This window comes from Ictidomys tridecemlineatus, chromosome 3 (genome assembly GCF_052094955.1).
Source record: "Ictidomys tridecemlineatus isolate mIctTri1 chromosome 3, mIctTri1.hap1, whole genome shotgun sequence".
NCBI lineage: Eukaryota > Metazoa > Chordata > Mammalia > Rodentia > Sciuridae > Ictidomys > Ictidomys tridecemlineatus.
This window is the reverse complement of record NC_135479.1, coordinates 129,869,992-129,889,674: the sequence shown is the minus strand read 5'-3', so window position 1 is coordinate 129,889,674 and position 19,683 is coordinate 129,869,992. Positions and strand designations below refer to the sequence as shown.

The 19,683-nt window shown below is 47.4% G+C and overlaps 1 long non-coding RNA gene across 1 annotated transcript; it reads right to left on the bottom strand.

Moving 5' to 3' along the window:
* Nucleotides 1-8,355: 8,355 nt before the first annotated feature.
* On the bottom strand, nucleotides 8,356-19,377 carry LOC120883962 (uncharacterized). Its single transcript, XR_005726107.2, has 2 exons — nucleotides 15,719-19,377; nucleotides 8,356-8,565 (listed from the first exon to the last, which is right to left on the bottom strand). It is a non-coding gene; the product is annotated as an uncharacterized LOC120883962 (long non-coding RNA).
* Between the last annotated feature and the right edge of the window lie 306 nt (nucleotides 19,378-19,683).

Sequence of the window (19,683 nt, the reverse complement as noted above, 5' to 3'; positions counted from 1 at the left end):
CTCCTTCTCCACGTGTCTCTGACTTTCTGTTCCTGTGACCCTGTTTCTATCTTTGTCGTGTGTAGCTCAGTGTCTCTGTCTCAGCCTGTCTCTGAGCCTGCCAGTCTCGCTCTTGGTGATGTAGGGAGGGAAGTCATTGATTCTACCCTCATAGCGTTCAAACGTTGCCTCTATGGAATAAAGGGACGTTGGGCAGATTAGAAGGAGACCAGGTAACCTCCTTTCTTCATGCCCAGGGCACTGCCTAGAAGAACAGAGCGTCTGGGTGGAGGCCTGGGCCCTCCTCATGGGGACAGGGAGGGGAGCAGGCAACTTGTGGGACAGTAAATGATTCCTGGGAAAAAACAACAGGCCCTCTGAGGACTAGAGGACAGCCTGTGACCGTCTTTCTGGGCATGGCATCCACCTGGGCTCTTCTCCTGTGATGTGAATTTAATCTTTTCCAGTTGAGGAGATCCTGAGAGGGATTCATGGCTGGGAGTTCCTTTGGGAAGATGGGCATGAGACCACGAAGAGAGCTCAGAGACAGCCGCCCCCCCCCCCCCAATCTGCTGTTCCCCTAGGGCCCTCAGTTTGCAACCATCAGCATACCAATGTGGCACATTTGGGGATGGAATTTCCTCATCTCTCTGTGTCACTGGGGCACTGTGTCTCTGCTTTGTCCTGTCTTGCTTCTCAGCCTCTGTCCCTGGTTCTCTCTGAGTCTCTCTCATTCCTCTGTGTACTCAACAGACCAATGACAGAGTCTGCCCAGACACCAGGCCACGCCCCCAGTGGCCCCCACCTCTGGCATCACTGTGGGTCTGGCCTTCCAAACAGCTGCCAGGTGAGGGCAGGCCCTGTGTCCTCTAGCCCTCCTGCTCCAGAGCCGCAGACCTAGGGGGCTACAGGCAGGCATCACTCAGCACCTGCTGGGGCTCCTTTCTTCCCTCCCGTCCTCTTCTCAGACTTAAACTCAGGGCTCCACCTCACCCCACCAAGTCCTGAGCTCTGGCTGTGAGCTCAAAGCTCCAAGGAACACTGCAGCAGGAAGTCCACCTCCAACATTCTTGGGAGCTCACCCTTCCTTAGAACATGGTGTGGGTGGCACAGGGCAAAAGAATCCAGGGCCCAGAGTGGGCCAGACTGAGAATCCCAAAGGAAGGGCACCAGAGTGCATGGCAGAGAGGTTCAGCTCAAACCAGACTGGACGATGTCAAGTGGCGAAGACAAGAGCAGGCATTCAGATGGGAGGGACTGAGCTGGCCAAAGCATGGCTGGGAGAATCATGAGGGACCCCTGTGGGGCAGCAGTCTGAGGGCAGGAATAGAGTTTGTGCAAGCACTTGAATGCACCAGGATTAAAAGAGATCCACAGGGTGGTAGGTGGGGGAAGGTGGAAGTTTTCACAAGTGAGGATGACATCTGAGTTGAACCTGAACTCACTCAAGGTAAAGGAGAGGGAAGAGACATTTCAGGCTGTGGAAGCAGCATGAGCCACTGCAGAGAGACACAGAGGTGCTCGGGAAGGGAGGGAGAGGTGGAGATAGCAATGGTGGGCCACCGCTATAGGGTCTGGATACACTGCCAGCTGTTTGGAGGAGGGACTGGCAGGAAGGAAAACTGAGGGTGAGGAGACCAGCCAACAGCTACCACACTGCTCCTGGTGAGAACCCAACAGGGGCAGGCCAGGGCAGTGCTCGTGGGATTGGGGACTAGAGGACATTTGGAGGACATCTTCTGAGAAAGAAGAGTTAACACTCAACCAGAAATCTGGGGCAAGGAAGAAGTTGGGGGTGTCTGAAGCTTCTAGCCCCATCACATGGGGATTGGGGCATCTGTTGGGCTTGCTGGGGCAGAGCTCCCTCCCTTCCCCTGGAAGGAGGTCTTAGGAAAGCCCAAGGGGACAGAGAGGTCTGGGAGCTGGCATTTCCTGAGACAGGCAGAAACTGAGCTTGAGTGTCATCTATTTACGGCTGGTTCCAGTTTCCAAGCAAGAAGAGGGTAAGAAATGATTTAGGAAAGACACTGCCTGGTGCCCCGAGTGTTTCCTTGGTGTGGTGTCTTCTTATCACACACTGACATGCTCCACATCCTACACACACACACACACACACACACACACACACACACACACACACACAAGCAACGGTATCAAATGCCTCAGACCAACCAACAAGTATTTTCAAATGCAAATTCTCTCCCTTCCACCCTAACCCAGTCCCCACACAACTGCTTTCTGAGCAGCTGGAGGCAGAGTGGGGTAGGGGGGGCGGCGGGGGTGGAGAAAAAATAAATCCCATTTTCTGCTCCTTTTCAGTGCTGGGCTGCAAACTTCCACTGCCTCCCCCCCACCCCCACCCCACAGATGGGGGATTAGACTGGCCTCAGGTTCGCTGTGTCTCGAAGGGAGGGTGATGGGCAGGGCAGGGACTGAGCTGGGGAGGGGGGAAGTGCTCAGTGACAGGGCTAAGAATAACAGTTTCCATCAGGCCTCTCACCCTCTCCCACTTGCCATGGCTCAAGTTGTTCTGTGTGTGCAGGAGACAGACAGATACAAGGTGTCTGTGTGGGGCTGTGTCTCTCTGCATGAGATGAAGACCAAAGCTGGGGGTGGGTGCGAGGTGACAGGCCAGTGATGTGGTTGCAACTGGGAGAGGCTGGAGATGGAGCAGCCCCTGTGTGACATTGAGCTGGTGAGAGAGAGAGGGCAGGCCACATGCTTGAGAGTGTGTGAGCTGGGTGGGGTGTCAGTGGCTTGGCGGGGATGCAGGGCCGCCACTAGGAGAGATGCCCCCACAGGTCAGACAAGCACAGGCGGGCACTACTGGGGTCAAATGTGTGGTCATCAGGGTCATATTTGTGAGTGGCCATGTGACAGAGGTACACCTGACTCTGGTGGGGGTCTGTGAGGCCTCCCTCTGCACATGGCAGTGTAGGGAGAGGCAGAGAGCATTCAAGTGCTGCCTTCTCTTGTGTGGTGAGGGAGGAAGGATGTGCATATGGGTGTACCTAAGGATGTGGAGTCTGAGGACAAGTGTGTGTGTATGTGTGTGTATGTGTGTGTGTGTGTGTTACATATCTGGGCATGTCTTATATGAGTGTGTGTCTCTGTAACTGTGTGTTACAAGTATGTTAGACCCTGTGTCTCTTGGTTCACATGTCTGTTTCTGAGTGTGTATATGTGCATGATCTGCTGCTGAGAACCTGTTTGGGTATATACTACTGTGTAATCCACATGTAAACATGTATGTGAGATTATGAATGTATATCTATATGAAGGTGTGTATGCATATGTGCATCTGTTTGTGCGTATGTGTAGGATATCACTATGTGCATGTGACTACGTGTGTAGGTGTGTGTGTGTAGACACGTTTGGGGACCCTCAGCCTGCCTACTGCCTCACTGGCCCCTGGCTCCAGCAGATGGGGAGAGGATTGCAGGTTGGTCTTTAAACCTGACTCTAAGTTTCCAGTGTAGAGTAAGCTGAAGTTTGGGGCAGAGAGCAGGAGGCTGCAGCATTATTGCCCCTTCTTGTATGGCTCAGGAAGAGCAAGTCACAGTGAACCCACCCTGGCTCCAGGGATTGGCTGGAGGTGCAGTGAACCTCAGTGTGCTAAAAGTATATTTGGGGAGAAGCAGACGACTTGGGTTTCTGTATGTGGTTCACAAACAACATGAGGGGTCCTTATAAGATACCTGCAAGGATTCTTTGTCTAGCCAGTGGTCCATGGGGGTGTGCAGCACCCTTGTCTTGTCAGAGCAGCTGTCTGGAAGGATGGCTTGTTCCCTGGGCCATGGCCTTGACTTCAACAGCCAGTGAGGCCCCAGCCCAGGTACCCATCCATCTCTCGCATCACCTACAGGGCTTCTTTAATTCAGGACTTTATGAAGCCAACTAAATGGTTCATTGAGAATGACTAAACTCAACCTTGGAAAGAAAATCATAAACATTTTACTACCTAGCTAAGCCAAGCATGATTACATATGGAAACTATGGACGCTACTCAGTGGGATTTTGATATTAATTTCCAATTTCCTCTTCGCTGAGGAACTGATGAAAACCCAGTCTCTTGGTGCTGTCCGGGCTAGAATCAACATCTTACATTGCCTGTCCAAACTGCTGCCTCTCCCTCCGGCACCCCACCCCCTCCATGCAGGCTGCTCCAGAGTTTTCCCTTGACCCTCAGCCGCCAAGCGTAAGCTGGCTCAGGGTTCATTTAAGAACAACCTCTGCTGCTTGTATGAAGGAGGGTTGCTTCAGCCAGTTGTTCTCTCTTCAAATGCCAGCCAGCCGCCTGCTGTCACCAAGGAGTGCCTCCCTCCCTGGGTCCCATGCTGAGCCTCTGCTCTCAGTCCTAGGGCCTAGGGCATGGTTTGCCCATTTCTAGCCTGTTCTTCCTGTTCCATGTAGGGTGCCGCGTTCTGCTCAGTGGAATAAAGGGAGCAGTGTATGATTCCGTGTTTTCAGCAGGAAGCTGAGAACAGCTTGAGCAGGAAGAAGACACCCCTCCTGCTCCCTTGTGACAGAGAGAACTGCCACTCCGTGTTCAACGTCAGGGAGACTCCACTTAACATTGCACGGGACAAGTGGCTTCAAGTGGGACATAACTGGAGAAGGGACCAGTATAGGATTTGGAGATGGTTTGACTCAGTCCTGATACCATGTGACTTTGACCAAGGCATTTACTGTCTTTGAGCCTGAGTTTCCTCACCCATCAAGGGTCTATATTCACACCTTTCTCAAAGACACATGGTGAACATTAAATAGAATAACATTAGTAGATGCAGGACCTAATAGGCAACCAGTCCAAGGCCCTTACCAACATTACCCCTCTTAGGGATGATGCTAGAATATCAGGGTTTTCCAAACTCTGGATGTGCATGGATCACTTAAAATGCTTCCTAAAATGCAGACCCCGGGGCCCACCTCAGGCCCTCCATCTGCCCCAGATTTGGACAGCCAGGGAAGTTTGTAGAAAAGACTGGGCTACCCCTCCTCCCATCCTCTTCCTCTGGCTACGAAGCCGCCTCCGTGTGCGCAGAGCTCCCAGGGAATCCGTCCCAGGTGAGGCCCCAATTGAGTTTGACATCGTCCTCACCAGAGAGCACCCTGGCCGCCGCTTTGGTTTTGATTACAGGCGGCCTGGCACCGCGCAGCCATGGCCTGTTCACCTGAACTGCCGGCACGAGGCACAGATGCTAATTACACGGGTAAGTACTTGCAGATTTCCCAGGAACAACAAAGATAATTTGTTTGCTCCATGGCTTGTTAGTAGGGAAGCCAGGCTCTGGTGACTGGGTGGCTTGTAGATTAGGCCCGTGGCCTTTCACCTCTTCCTGCCCTTGCCTGCTGGTTCTCCCAGCTGTGCTGATTAGAAGCGGGAGAAATTAAGGTCCCCTGTGGTCCTCCATGCCCAACAACCTGGAGGAGGTGGGGGAGGAAAAGGAGATCCAGCTGAGAGGCTAAGCCTGCCCAGCCTGGGGCCCATGGAGACACGGCAGACACTGAGCGGGAAGAAAAGGGGCTTTCTGTGCATGGTGTGGCCATGGTTCCTGAGGTGCAGTGCCTACAGGCACCATCCCTGGGGACACAGAAGCTCGGGTCTCCTTTAGCCAAGCAGAGCAGAGGAGGGGTCACTCATGGGGCTGCTAGGGTTGAGGTGTCTCGGAGTAGCTCCTGTGGCAGCCCCAAGAAGTGGTCTTATAGCCCTGATTATTATGGAGTAGGCAAGAGTAGCTCCCTATCTGAAAACAGGGCTGAGCCATCTCCAGGGGTTTGAATCGCCTTGTGGAAATGAGCCAGAGACCATCTGCCAGAGAGCAACAGGAAAGGCTCTACCAGAAGTCAGGTCCTGGGGCTGGAGGGATCTCACGGTCCTCACTCCCCCCGGCTTCCTTCTGCCTGGGGGAAGGAGGAGGGGGGTAATTACTCCAATCATTGTTAATGTTGTTGTCCCTTATGCTTTTATGTGTCTTAATGGTTTTTATATGCTAATAGACACTATTTATCAATGGCCTACTGTGTGCCAGACAAGGAAATAGGTGCTCTGCATCTCTGATTAGGCCTAAGAGGTAGAGAGCACCAGACTCATATTATAGGTGAGGAAATACGTGCTCAGGGGGATTAAATACCTTGACTGAGATCACAGATGGGCAGAACAAGGGTTTGAACTAACCCCCTTGTCTTCTGCCGGCCTCAAGTGACAAAGTGGCCCCTGATGGGCCCCTCCTTGATAGGGACACAGGAGCAAAGTGAGCACTAGCATGCAAAGAAGCACAGGGCTCTCTCAGAGGGTGTTGAATGAGGAAGGTTGGGGGCAGTGAGTTGTGGCCCCCTATACTCCTGTAGGCCACAGGCGACTATTAAAGAGAGTTCTGCAAGAGGTGGGTGATGACATGAGGAAATCTGGGGAAATGGTGGGGGGGTAGGAGAAGGGCCTGTGCTGCTGGTGGACTGGGGGCAGGGGATAGTGAGTGACATAGCAAGCTGCCCTCTGATCACTCTTCTCAGAGGTCCCGGATTTATTTTCACCCTGCATCTGTTTCCATCTTTTCTTTCTGGTTTCACTAATTGGCGTGCAGCTATACTCAATTTTAAAATGGTTGAAAGGTTGCTGGCTTGGGAGAATTTGTTCAAGGCAGGTAACTTCGCCCATGGCCGCCCTTTTCCTCTCTCCATTTCTGCCCTGGGGCTCAAGACAGTGGCCATCTCTCAGCTACTGGGGAAAGCTCTCCTGGCTCTGTTCCGTGTGTCCAGGGTGGCCCTGTTGCTCACATTTGTGTTCCTTCCAAGTAAGATGATTCATTAAGCCTCTGGTGGATTTCATCTTTATTCCTCGATAAGGGCTTTCAAAGAAGCATGGCCAGCCAAAGAAAAACTCCTCTGACTGAGCTACGCTCTCATTTTGGCCTTACAAATTTTTGGTCCTCAAATTCTCAGCAGGGAATGTGCAGGAGAGACCTGGGGCCTGCTCCCTTCCTGAGCTGCACACTGCATGGGAGGAAAGTGAGCAGGCTGACCTTGACTCTGGTCTGTCAAAGGGGTAGCAAGAGAGCTCCATTTCTACCCTGGGAGTATGGGGACAGCACTACCAGCTCCAGAGGTCTCAGCAGGCCCTGCAGGCCCCATGGCCAAGAAACAGAGGCTCCTACTTTCCACTGGGACCTATAGAGCAGACTATGGTAAACAGACCAATCCCAGACCCAGAGAGTCACCTGCCCCAGGACAATCCTTGGCTGTCATTTCCATTTCAAGTGACTGGAGAAGAACCTTGTCACTCCTGGCTTCAGGTCTCCACAGAGGCCATGTGGCTGCTGGAATGCACCTTGATGGAGACTCAACATACTACAGCACCCCCCAGATAGGTTCCATGATGCCCCTCTCTGAGTCTTCAGATGGAAGACATTTGTGGGACACTGTTTCAGTCAGCTTTTTCGCTGCTGCGACTGAAGGACCCGACCAAAACAACTGTAGAAGAGGAAAGTTTATTTAAGGGCTCAGTTTCAGAGATCTTAGTCTTTAGAAGGCTGGCTCCATTCCTCGGGGCTCAAGGTGAGGCTGAGCATCATGGTAGGAGAATGTGGTGGAGGGAAGCAGCTCACATAGTGATCAGGAAGCAGAGAGTCTCCACCCCTAAGGTACAGAATATATACCCCCAAAGCCACGCCCCCAGTGAGTCACTTCCTCCAGCCTCACCTCACCTGCCTCCAGTTACCACTCAGTTAATCCCACCAGGGATTAATTTGCTGATTAGGTTAAGGCTGTAGCCCATCTTTTCTCCTCTGAACCTTCTTGTGTTGTCTCACACGTGAGCTTTTGGGGGACACCTCACATCCAAACCATAACAGACACCATATTACCAGAGTTGCAACTCTAAATCTTACAAACAACCCCAATTGTCCCTATTTTACAAATGAGGCAACTGTTGCTCAGAGAGGTGACGTGATTTGACCACAGTTAATAACTGGTAAAGGAACCAGCCAGAAATGAATCTGGAACTTTTGGCTCAAGATTCTCTTAAGCGCAAAGACAGCCAGTGACCTGCGTATCCTGACCACAAGATCATGGCCTGGTGGCTGCTCTTGAGAAAACAGATGGGGCTCAGGGACTATAGGAGCAGATCTCAGACTTTGAGATCTGTTGGGAGCATGCAGAGCCAGGAAGAGGATTCTATCCAGAGGGTAAGTGGGCAGTCGGCCGAAAGCCTGGCTGCAGAGGTCCATGTCCCCAGGCCCAAGAGACAGGATTAAACTCGTGTTTAACTGCACAGGAGTCTGCATACCGGGTGCTACATGAGAGAGACCAGGTATGGTAGTGAGTCCTGTATCTGTTAGGATGCTTTTGACAGGAAATAATAGAAAAATATAACAATGGTTTAATCAAATAAGGGTTTATTTTTCCCACATAAGAAGATAGAGGTATGTGGTTAGTGGTGTTGATTCAGCTGCTCCAGGGATGCCATCAAGGACTCAGTTTCTTTCTGTCTTTTCTTCCTGTTCCCCTTATGTGTGTGTTGGCTTTTTATCCTCCTGTTCATCCGACTTTATAGACTTAATGTGGCTGCTGCAGCTCCAGGCATTATATCTACATTCAGGGCAGGAAGGAGAGAAGACATTTTCCCCTTTAACCAAGACACCAAAAACCTTCAACTTCCCAGGTGAAAAATTTAATAAATTTGTTAAAAAGGAAGGAAGGAAGGAGGAGTGGATGGAAGGAAGGGAGTTCCTTCCAGATCCCAGAATGGAGTCACATTGATTCTTTTAGATGCAAAAGAAGCTGAGAAAGAGATTATCTGTCTTTTACCTTCTGCAGTGGGAGAATAACAACAAAGGAAATTGAGATTCTTAGTTTGTCAACCAATAGAAACTGCCATACAATTCTACATCCTGGTCATATCACGGCATTGATGGGATAAACTGCAGAAATCTGTCCTGGTCAATGCACCTTTATGCACGCTTTTTCCTGGACTTGGGACCCCCCCCCCATCCAATTCCTAGCCTCTCATATTTGCCTAACAAAGCCCTCAGTGTATTCTAGAACTACACTTTAAGAAGCAATTTGGCAACATGATTCAAGGGCCATAAAAGTGTAAATAAATTTTAACCCAGTATTTCCACTTCTGAGAATTTATTTGTTCCAAGGAAATAACCCAAAAGGATGATGAAAAAAATAAATTGAAAAAAAAAAAAAAACAAAAAAAACCCTACAGGCTCAAAGATGTTCGCTGCAGCATTAGTAATAAGAAACAACCTAAACAACAAACAACAGGAAATGGTTGCTTATGTCATAGGTCATATAGTCTTCTATTCACTGGATGACATAATGCACAACCATTAAAAGTTGACTATCATTATTATTAGTAGTACTTTTCAGTACCAGAGATTGAGCCCAGGGACTCTACCAGTGAGCTACATCCCCAGCCCTTTTTAGTATTTATTTTGAAACCAAGTCATACTAAGTCACCCAGGCTGGCCTCAAACTCAAGATCCTCCTGCCTCAGCCTCCCAAGAAGCTGTGATTACAGGCATGCACCACTGCATTCAACATGAAAATCGGCCATTATGACACTTAGTAATGTCAAAAAGGATCATGATATAACATTTTTTTAAAAAAAATATTCAAACGCATTATTTGCATTACATACTTAAATGACATGGGCCTTGTAGACAAAGAATTGAAGGAAATTCACAGAAATTGTTGGGTTAGGCTATGGGTGATGTTATTTTCTTTGTTATTCAAAAATGGTGGTTTTTAACATAAACAGGAAGATGAGTTAGAATAATAATGATCCATCTTTCAACTCCAGATTAAATGCCACCACCCCTAGGAAGACCTCCTTGCTTTTTCCAACCAAATCTTTTGTGAAGCTCTTATTTTACTGAATCATGTGTTCTCCTGGGGCTATGACCATGCCTGATTCCCATTTTTTCCTGACCCATGATAAGCACCAGAATTCAAGATGGTAAATGGCACAGGTCAAGAACTCAGACTAAGAGCTTAATATAGTGGAGATGGCCGGGGCTCAGGGACATGTGCGGTCAGGAAACAGGCATGGAATCTAAACAACTGGCCCAGGGCAGCGGCAATGAGTCGGGCTTGGAAACTAGGGGCATAAGTCTCTGCACAATGAGTCACAGTTGGTTTTTCTAGAAATTTTAATTGTATTCTCACCTAAGTAATGCATGTATACATTCTCATGCAAAAAAATTAAATAATTCAGATAAAGACCCCCCAGCTCCCATACGATTCCCCTCCCCTCCCTTGGGATTGTCAGTTTAGTATATACACTTCCAGAATATTTTTGAAGTGTGCATCTATGTTTATGTAAACACAGTTCTGAAGCGTGCATTCATGTTTATATACACAGAGCCATATTGTTTTAGGACCTGCTTTTGTCTTGTAATGAAACCTTTTCATTTCAGGATGTAGAGGGCTGCCTCATTTGTTTAGATCTCAGAAAACCATTACCAGTATACACACTCAAAGATGTTTTAGCCCTTTCTCTACCAATGAGCATTTTCACTGTTTCTAATTGTTCCCATTTCCACCACCAGCATGCCCCCCCCCCAATACATTTGGAGCATTTCTCCAGGCAGGGACTTGGAATTGCTCCCGTGAAGGGTTTGGGCATTTTATATTTTAATAAGCATTGCCAGATTGTGCTCTACAAATACCGCAAGGATTTCCAGTCTTACCACCAGCAATAAAGGTGTTCATTATCCTTAGATTCTTCCCAACACTGGCTATAATAAATCTTTTTTAAAATTTTGCACATCTGATAGGTATAAAATATTAACTCAGTGTTGTTTGAATTTACTTTTTATTTTTGGGGGATCTGGGGATTGAACCCAGGGGTGCTTAACCACTGAGCCACATTCCCAGCCCATTTTTTTTTTGTTTGTTTGTTTTATTTAGAGCAGGATCTCAATGAGTTGCTTAGGGCCTCCTTAAGTTGCTGAGGCTGACTTTCAACTCAGGATCCTCCTGCCTCAGCCTCCTGAGCTGTTGGGATTAGAGGTGTGCACCACCATGCCTGGCTTCATTTCTTTGATTACTAGTGAGGCTGGGCATGTTTTCATGTGCTTATTGGTTATTTCCTATTTCTCCTAGGTGAACCACCAGTTCCTGTCCCTCATTTTTTTTCTTTTAGATTGTTTTATATCTTACTTGTTATTTGTAGGAATTCATTATAGATCCTGAACATTAATCCTTTTCTGTTGCCTACGTTGTGGAGACCTTATTTCAGTCTGTCACTCGTCTTTTAATAGTATTTAAGGTGACTTTTGTCATATAGCAGTATTAAATTTAGATATAATCAAATCTTTTCCTTTATGGTTTCTGTGTTTTATGTCTTGCTAAAGAAAGTCTTTCCTACCCCAAGGTTACAAATAAATTCTCCTATATTTTCTTTTAATAGTTTTATAGCTTTGTTTTTTACATTTTGCTCTCTAATCCATCTGGAATTTATTTTAGTGAATGGTGTGAAGCAGGAATCTAAATTTATGTCTTTTTCCACAAAGATAACCAATTGTGGCTACAGTATTTATTGAAAGTTCATCTTTCCCTACTCCCCCCCCCCGCTTTATTGAGGTATAATTGACAAATTAAAATTCTATGTTTAAGGTATACAATGTGATGATTTGATATACATTACATTGTAAAATGATTATTACAATCAAGTTAATTAGTACATTCATCATCTCACATAGTTACCTCTGTGTGTGTGTGTGTGTGTGTGTGTGTGTTGAGAACACCTAAAGTCCACTCTCTCACTGGGTGCAGAGGCACACACTTGTAATCCCAGTGACTTGGGAAGCTGAGGCATGAGGATCACAAATTAAAGACCAGCCTCAGCTGCTTAGTGAGGCCCTAATCAACTTAGTAAGATCCTATCTCATAATTTAAAAAAAGACAAAGAACTGTGGGATGTAGCCCAGTTGTAAAGCACCCGTGGATTCAATCCCCAGTACCAGAAAAAAAATTCTACTCTCTTAGCAAATGGCAAATATATAATCCAGTATTGTTAATTATAGCCACTATGCTGTAAATCTCCAGAATTATTCATCTTATAATTGAAATTTTGTCCTATTACCTTTAGATGCTAGTTTATCATATACTGAATTCCTTTATATACAAGAAAACTTCTTTTTCCCCAGTACTGGGGATTGAACCCAGAAACTCTAGCACTAAGCCACTGAGCTACATCCCAGCCCTTTTTATCTTTTATTTTGAGTCAGCATCTCACTTTGTTTCCCCGGTTAGTCTAAAACTTGCCATCGTCCTGTCTTGGCTATTCCCTCCCCAATAGCTGGGATTGCAGGTGTGCTCTGTGGTGCCCAGGAGAGAGCCCTTTTTATAACATTCAAGTCTGTGCCATTCATTCTCCAGCGCTAATTTTAACTAGTACTAATTTCCATTAATACTGCCTGGTACTGTTTTGGTCTGATAGGGCACGTCTATCCTGATTGTACTTTTTCAAATATTTCTTGGCTATTCTGACAGTTGTTTTTCCTTTTTTTTTTTGGGGGGGGGCAGTACCAAGGATTGAACCTAGGGGCACTCAACCACTGAGCCACATCCCCAGCCCTATTTTGTATTTTATTTAGAGACAGAGTCTCACTGTGTTGTTTAGCACCTCACCATTGCTGAGGTTGGCTTTGAACTTACCATCCTCCTGTCTCAACCTCCCTATCTCAACCTCCCTGTCTCAATCTCCCCTGGGATTACAGGCATGCACCACTGCGCCCAGCTGACAATTTATTTTTCCTGATTAGTTTTAGAAGTGGCTTATTAAATTTCACCGAAAAACAAGCCCATGTTGTGACTGGGATGGCATTATACTGTTTGTAGGATTCATTGGACAAAACTGACTCTTCACAGTCTCAGGGCCTCTCGCCCAAGAGCTCCCTGTGCACTCGGGGTCTGTCTTACATCTCAGCTTAAAGCTGAGCCAGCTCCAGTATTCACTAGCTCTGGGACCTGGGTGGGCCTCGACTTCTCTGAACTTCTCTGATATCAGATGAAATGGAACAAGTGCAGAAAGCACCGGACAGCGAGCTTCCAGAAGACCTCTTTAACTTAGATTCAAGACAGTGAGTGCTTTGAGCAGTGTGGGAACACAGTGCTTTTACACAGAGAGACTCCAGGGTAGGTGCCGGTGGGGAGAAAGGTCAGGAACTACCCCACCAGTCACTGTGTTAGTTACCTCACATGCATTACCTTACATGTGCTTGTCCTCAGAACAAGCCTGGGAGGTAGACACTATCATCTTCATTTTATAGCTGAGAAAAATGAGACCCAGTGACCTGCCTGGACTCAGAATCCAAGTCTCCCAGAAGCTGCCACTCACATCCTCCATCCTGCCTAGCGTGGAAGTGGATGAGAATCTCTCCCGATGAAGAAGCCCCAGCTGCTGAACCATCCACTGCTCCCCTGAGTCTACAGAGCCTCAGCCCAAGTACCTGGATAAGCATGTGGCTCTGAGCACAGTGTCTAACACGTATTAGAAGCTTGTTGCACTGAGTGGGGCCTAAGTCCAAATGCTCCAGACAATGCAGTGATTGCTAGACGAGTCCAGAGGAAGAAAGGGCCTCTGTGGACTGGAGAGATCAGGGAAGCCTTCCATGAGTAGGTGAGACTGGAATTTGGCTTGAGAGTTGGAGAGAATTGAGACAAATAGAAGCAGAGAAGAGAGCATTCCAGAATCAGCGCTAATATGGGCAAGGGTGAGCCCAATGGGCTTCACAGACGGTGAGACGGAGCCAAGAAAGGCATTTCCCAATGGCTGAGGGCTTGGCTGGACTGACTGCTGTCTTGCAGGCTGGAGTGAGGCTAGGAGGCTGAGAGGTCATGAACCTGGGATTGTCTAGGCCTGTCTAGCTGCCCACAGTATCCTAAGGTTTAGCTTCACTTTCCAGCCCTCGCAGCCAGTTGCCAAGACACCAAAACACACAGACCAACTGTGGGAAGTCAACAGGAAGGGGCAGGAAGGGGCTGCTTTCCTATGCCCTTTGCCTGCCCCATACCGCATCCTGACCCTGTGTCTCTCCACCCTGCCTCTGTCTCCCCATTCTGTGCATCCATGTTTGTGGGCACTTGGGCCTGAGCGCTGTGCCCACAGGTATGTTCCTCAGCCTCTCTGAACCTCAGAATATATAGATTTCCAGGTGTGCACATATTCCCCCAGTCACAGGGTGGTCTGTCTGGCTCCCACTGGTGATAGGAACAGTCTCAAAGCATGGACATTGTTACTCCCACACCAGTCCATGCCAGGTGCTTTATATACAGGTTACCAGGTTGACTTGGGGATTTAAAAAACCAAAGCACATTAGTTCAGGTCCTCTAAGAAGCCAGCCCCCAAGACAGGATTAGATTTGCAAGAGATTTATTGGGGAAAACATCTGTGAAGGGAAAAGGGAAGGGAGCCAGAGGAGGAGGGAACTGTTGGACCTCAGTGTGAGTCTGACCGCTGGGAGGAAGAGGGAAGGAAGAAGTGTTGGGTGGTCAGAGCCTCAGACTCAGCCAATAGGGAATCCTGCAGCTACAGTTGGAGGAGGAGGAGACTGATCTCACCAGCAGGGTCCTGCCTCAGTGTCCCTGCTGTGCTCAATGCGTGGTGAGATGCAGCCGTAGGAAGCGAGGCCACAGCAGCTGGGCCTCATTGGTTACTCCCCGCAGGAGGAGACCCAAGAGTGCATGTTCACAGCTACCACCCAAAGCAATAGGGCACTGCCACCTGCTTCAAATGGCATTATTAAAGCCCCAGGGAGGCCAGGTGTTGAAGTGTAAAGATGGTGAGTTTGGGAAGACCTGGCTAAGGGCTCTTCTGTTATTAACTGTGTGGTCCTGACCAGGGTTGTTACTAAACCGACTTTCAATTTTTCTACAAAATTTTTCTACAATACCTTTTCTGTGTGTTGCTAAGATAGTCTAGGATCTGAATCTTCCTCTCCCTAGCTCCCATGAGTGAGACAGCAGATGGACCTGAGGACCAAGAGCCTGAAGCAGAAGCACGGAGGAGGAAGACCTTCCTTCTTTGATAAGAGAAGGTCAAGAGGTCAGAGGACTGAGAGGTAAGGATGGAAGGGGAAGCTCCCTGAGGCCCACTGGAGATGGGCATGGTATGGCCTCTAGAAGGAAAACTGCAGATTGCTCTGCGCACCATCGTCTGGATATTCTGTGACTTGCAATCTCATAAAAATGCACAGATTACATAATTACCTCAAAATAAAAAGCTTACTCACAAAATTTATCAGTTAAGAATGCCTTAGGGCTAGGCACGGTAATTACAGGTGCACACCTGTAATCCCAGCAGCTCTGGAGGCTGATGCAGGAGGATTGCAAGTTCAAAGCCAGCCTCGGCAATTTAGGGAGGCCCCTAAGCAACTCAGCAAGACCCTATCTCTAAAAATATAAAAGGGGGGCTGGGGATGTGGCTCAATGGTTAAGCCCCTCTGGGTTCAATCCCCAGTTCCAAAAAAATAAAAATAAAATCTTCAGCAGCCAATGTCAGAAAATCCAACCAATTGTTCCTTAAGCAAAGTCATTTAATTGCCTCGTATAATAGGAAGTTGGAAGGTGGTATTCTCACTAGTATCAGCACACTGGATCGAAATCTCTGTACTTTTCTTTACCTTTGTCTCAGTTACTAGTGGCTGCTACAACTTCAAACATTACATCCTCACACAACAGTATCCCAAACAAGAGGAAAGGGGAAGACATGAGAGGAAGCACTTACCATTCATTTCTTTTTTTCAGGGATAAAAGAAGCTCCTTTCAAATGCTCTTCTTCTGTCTTCTTAGCCAGTACTAGACCACTCCTCAACCAATCACTAGCAAAGATATCTCCAAGCACATGGCTGCTTGAACAAAGAAGATGACAAGGAATGGCTTCCCCAGGAAGAATTTCTGGAAACAGAACAAATGTTTGGCTCCCTCTGAGCATAGCTAAGGGGTTACAGCAGTACACAGCACATAGGCTGCAATGATAACTAACGTGCAAGATGTGGGAGGCATCCTGAGAAAGGAACCCATGCCATCGATAAAGGGCAGGATTCAGGGGTGACTAGAATTGTGGATACAGTCCTTTATAGTAAAGCTGATAGACTCTTTGTCCTGGGGGTGGGAAGAGGTCAGAGGCAGACTCACAGAATCTGTGTCTGAGCAGAGTACTGCCAGATGAGTAGGATTCACCAGGCAAACCCGCCTGGAGAGGAGAGGGTGCAGCCACAGGACTCAACCTATGAGAGGCTCTGTTTGCACAGGTGAACAAATGCTTCAGTATTCCTAAAGGTTAAAGCTGACATGTGGGCGGTGTTATGGTCTGGATCTGGAATGTCCCCCAAAGGCTCATGTGTAGAGGGTGTGGTTGCTCATGGTTGGGTCAAGAGGACTCTGATCTCATCAATGGATTCATCCATTGATAAGTTCATAATTTGAATGGACTATCGGGAGGAAGTAGAAAATGCAGGAGGTGGGACCTCATTGAAGAGAATAAGTCCTTGGGGGCATGTCCTTGGGGACTATATCTTGTCCCTGGCCCCTTCACCTGCCTCCACCTCTACCTCTGCTTCCTCACTGCCTTGAGATAAGCAGCTCCCCCTGCCATACCTTTCCTCCTTGGGCCCAAAGTGAGGGAACCAGCTGACCATGGTCTGAAACCTCTGAAACTATGAGCCAAAATAACCTTTTCTCCCTTAAGTTGAATTTTCTCAGGTATTTTGTCACAGGGACAGAAAACTAACTAACACAGACAGTATTTGAAATGAGGCCAAATCACTCAGAGGCCTGGAATTTCGATGATTGGGTGGGCGGAGGGGGTGCAATGAAAAGTTTTCGCAGGAGACTGGCTTAAAAACATACTCACTTTTAAATAATTCTGGTGACAACATCGAGGAATCTCAAGAACATTTTGCTGAGCAAAAGAATGCAAACTGTACAATTTTGTTTATGAAAAGTTCTATAGAAAAGGCAAAAGTAATGTATGGAAAAAACTGGAGGAAAGATTGCCCATGGGAAAGGGGTCTGATCAAAAAGGGTCATGGAGAATGCTAAGCATGAGGGAAATTTTCTGTATCTTCTTGGGAGTGGTGGTCATGTAGATATAGTAGTGTATTTATTAAAATTCATCAAATTGTACATTTAAAATATGTGCATTTTATTATATGCAAATTATACCTAAATTTTTACGGAAGTATTGTGGTGGGCGGATTGTGTAAGAAAAAGGTAGAAACATTGCAAAGGCCAAAGGCAGGATCTAGGAAGAAGAGCCAAGGTTGAAGGGAGGCTGTTGTGGGCATGGAGGGAGATGGGGCTGGAGGAAAGCGCTGGGATAATCCGGAAAGAAGCTTTTTCAGGGACTGGATTTGGGGTGGGGGAGGGAAAGGAGACCCCACATGACTTCCAGTTGCTAGTTGAATGATTGGTACCAGCTACAGAGACATCGACCCCAGGAGGAATTGTGGATACAGTCAGGAGAAGGGAAAATGAGCTCAGATGTGGAAATACTGAGTTTCGGATGCAGATGCTCTTTGGGCTATTGAACATGTGGCTCTAGATTTCAGGAAAGAAAGGTGGGCCAGACAGAGTTTGGCCATCAGATGTATGGAGCTAGAGGGGTCATCCAAAGGGAACAAACAGAGCGTGAAGAGGTGGAAAGACAGGAAAGGAGGCGCCAAGGAGAGAGCCCTGGGGAATGAATACCAACATCCAAGTGCTGCAAGAAAAGGTTCCAGTCCTGGAAACTAAAAAGAAAAGGTGAAATATAGGAGAAGTGCTAGTCCAGAGGGTGTGATCACAGAGGCTGGAGGAAGGAGAGAGGTCAGGAAGGGGGGCCATCTAATTGTTAAATGCTTCAAAAATGTCAAATAAGAGGAGGCCCGGGAGGCATGTGGATAGATCCTACACCCACACATGTGAGTGGAAGAGACTGCATTCAAACTCCTGTCCCCTGACCCTAGGACCAGTGCACTTGCTACAGTCCTCAAGACACTGAGCTCCAAAGGAACAAGGAAGAAGCAAAAGAGGAATCTACTGTGGCCCTTCCTCATTTTTGTTCATTCAGTTCCTTCTCAAGCTTCCAGGTTTGAGTGTTAATTACGCAGTGGAATATTACATAGTTATTTAAAATTATGGGGTAAACCTGTAGGTGCTTCTGAAAGATACCCATATGTTATCAACTACCTATTTGGTTAAAAGAAATTTTATACATCTGGGAAGAGATATATGAAAATGTCAATTTTTTCGATTTACTAATGATGGGATTATGTATGTTTTTTTAAGACTGTTTTTTAACATTTTTGCTAATTTGTATTGTCTAGCTTTTCTAGACAAAAATCTAATCTACAATGTAGAAGATATTTAGCTGGATCCTGCAGTAGAAGAGATCAGCCCTGCATCAGGGGAGCCTGGAAAGGATTTGTGGAGTATTCCTACTGTCCTAGCCATTAGGAAAGAAAAGGGAAGGGATGAGCTTCCAGATCCCGGGCTTCCTCTCAGGGTTGACCAGGTCAATGGAGAAAGCCTTCCCATAAGAGGCAATTTTGGAGATGAGAGCAGACAACCCTGGGAGCATAGAGACCTTGACAGGGCCATCTTGACAGGATCTGTGCAGACCAATGGAAAGACCATGAGCTTTCACAGGCTACAGAGGCTCTGTTTGCGCCATGTGGCCAGTCCCAGATGGCCCTCTCTGCCATGGCACATCCTGTCTGTCTGGAATGACCTTTTACCTCCCCCTTCTTACAAACACATTCCTAACTTAAAATGACCCAGCTTGAATTTGACTTCACAGAGCAGCCTCTTCCAGCACAAAGGTGGAGCGCTTCACCAACATGCCTGTCTTCATGCCTTGCACTCACCACCTTCTACGGAATTAACCTGACATCAGGTCTGTGTAACTTGCTAGTTGGAACAGTCCTCCAGGCCATTAACAATCTGACTTTCTGGAAAGCTCAACCACCCAATGAGCCTAGAGCTGGCAGGGCCCCAGGCAAAAACAGGAGTTCTGGAGGGAATAGGGAATTCTGAGAATGAGCAAATGGGACCATGAATGGAGATATGCCCTCAGCCTAACACTCCCCATAATTATTCCCCCCACATTCTGGGCACCAGGCACCAAATGCAGAGGCTGATCTCCTCCCCAGTGGTTACTGAGCCTGAGTCCTGGGGAGTGCTGACTAGGTGTGATACACACAGGAAAGGCACTGGAGAATGCAAGGGGGCACAGAGAAAAGCCACCACCACCTACAAGAAGGAAAGAAAAGCAGGGATTTGAATGAGATTCAAATATGGTGCTTGATGAATGTCTTGCACACCAGGCTCTGGGAACCAAGATGAAAAAGCACAAAGACTGAGCTGGAGAAGCACAGGCACTCTCCAAGGAGAACTGGGCATTTCCACATCAGGCAACCAAACTCAGGAAAGAATGAAACTCTCCTGATGAATAAAGCAGCTAAAAGGAACCTGGAGATTCCTTGTTAGTTATGCAGAGAGCTTCCCAGAGAACTCAAATGATAATGGGCATGCCAGAGAGAGTGGAAATAGGCCAGGTTACGAAGGAGGGGTACATACAAAGAAATAACAAAAGGCCGTGGAGATAAAATCAGGAGTCGTTCAGAAAAAGAAATGAGATATAACTTGCACAGGCAGCAAAAGAATGAGAAAAACATTTTCTGACTCTAACAGGCCCAAGAAAGGGGTTAA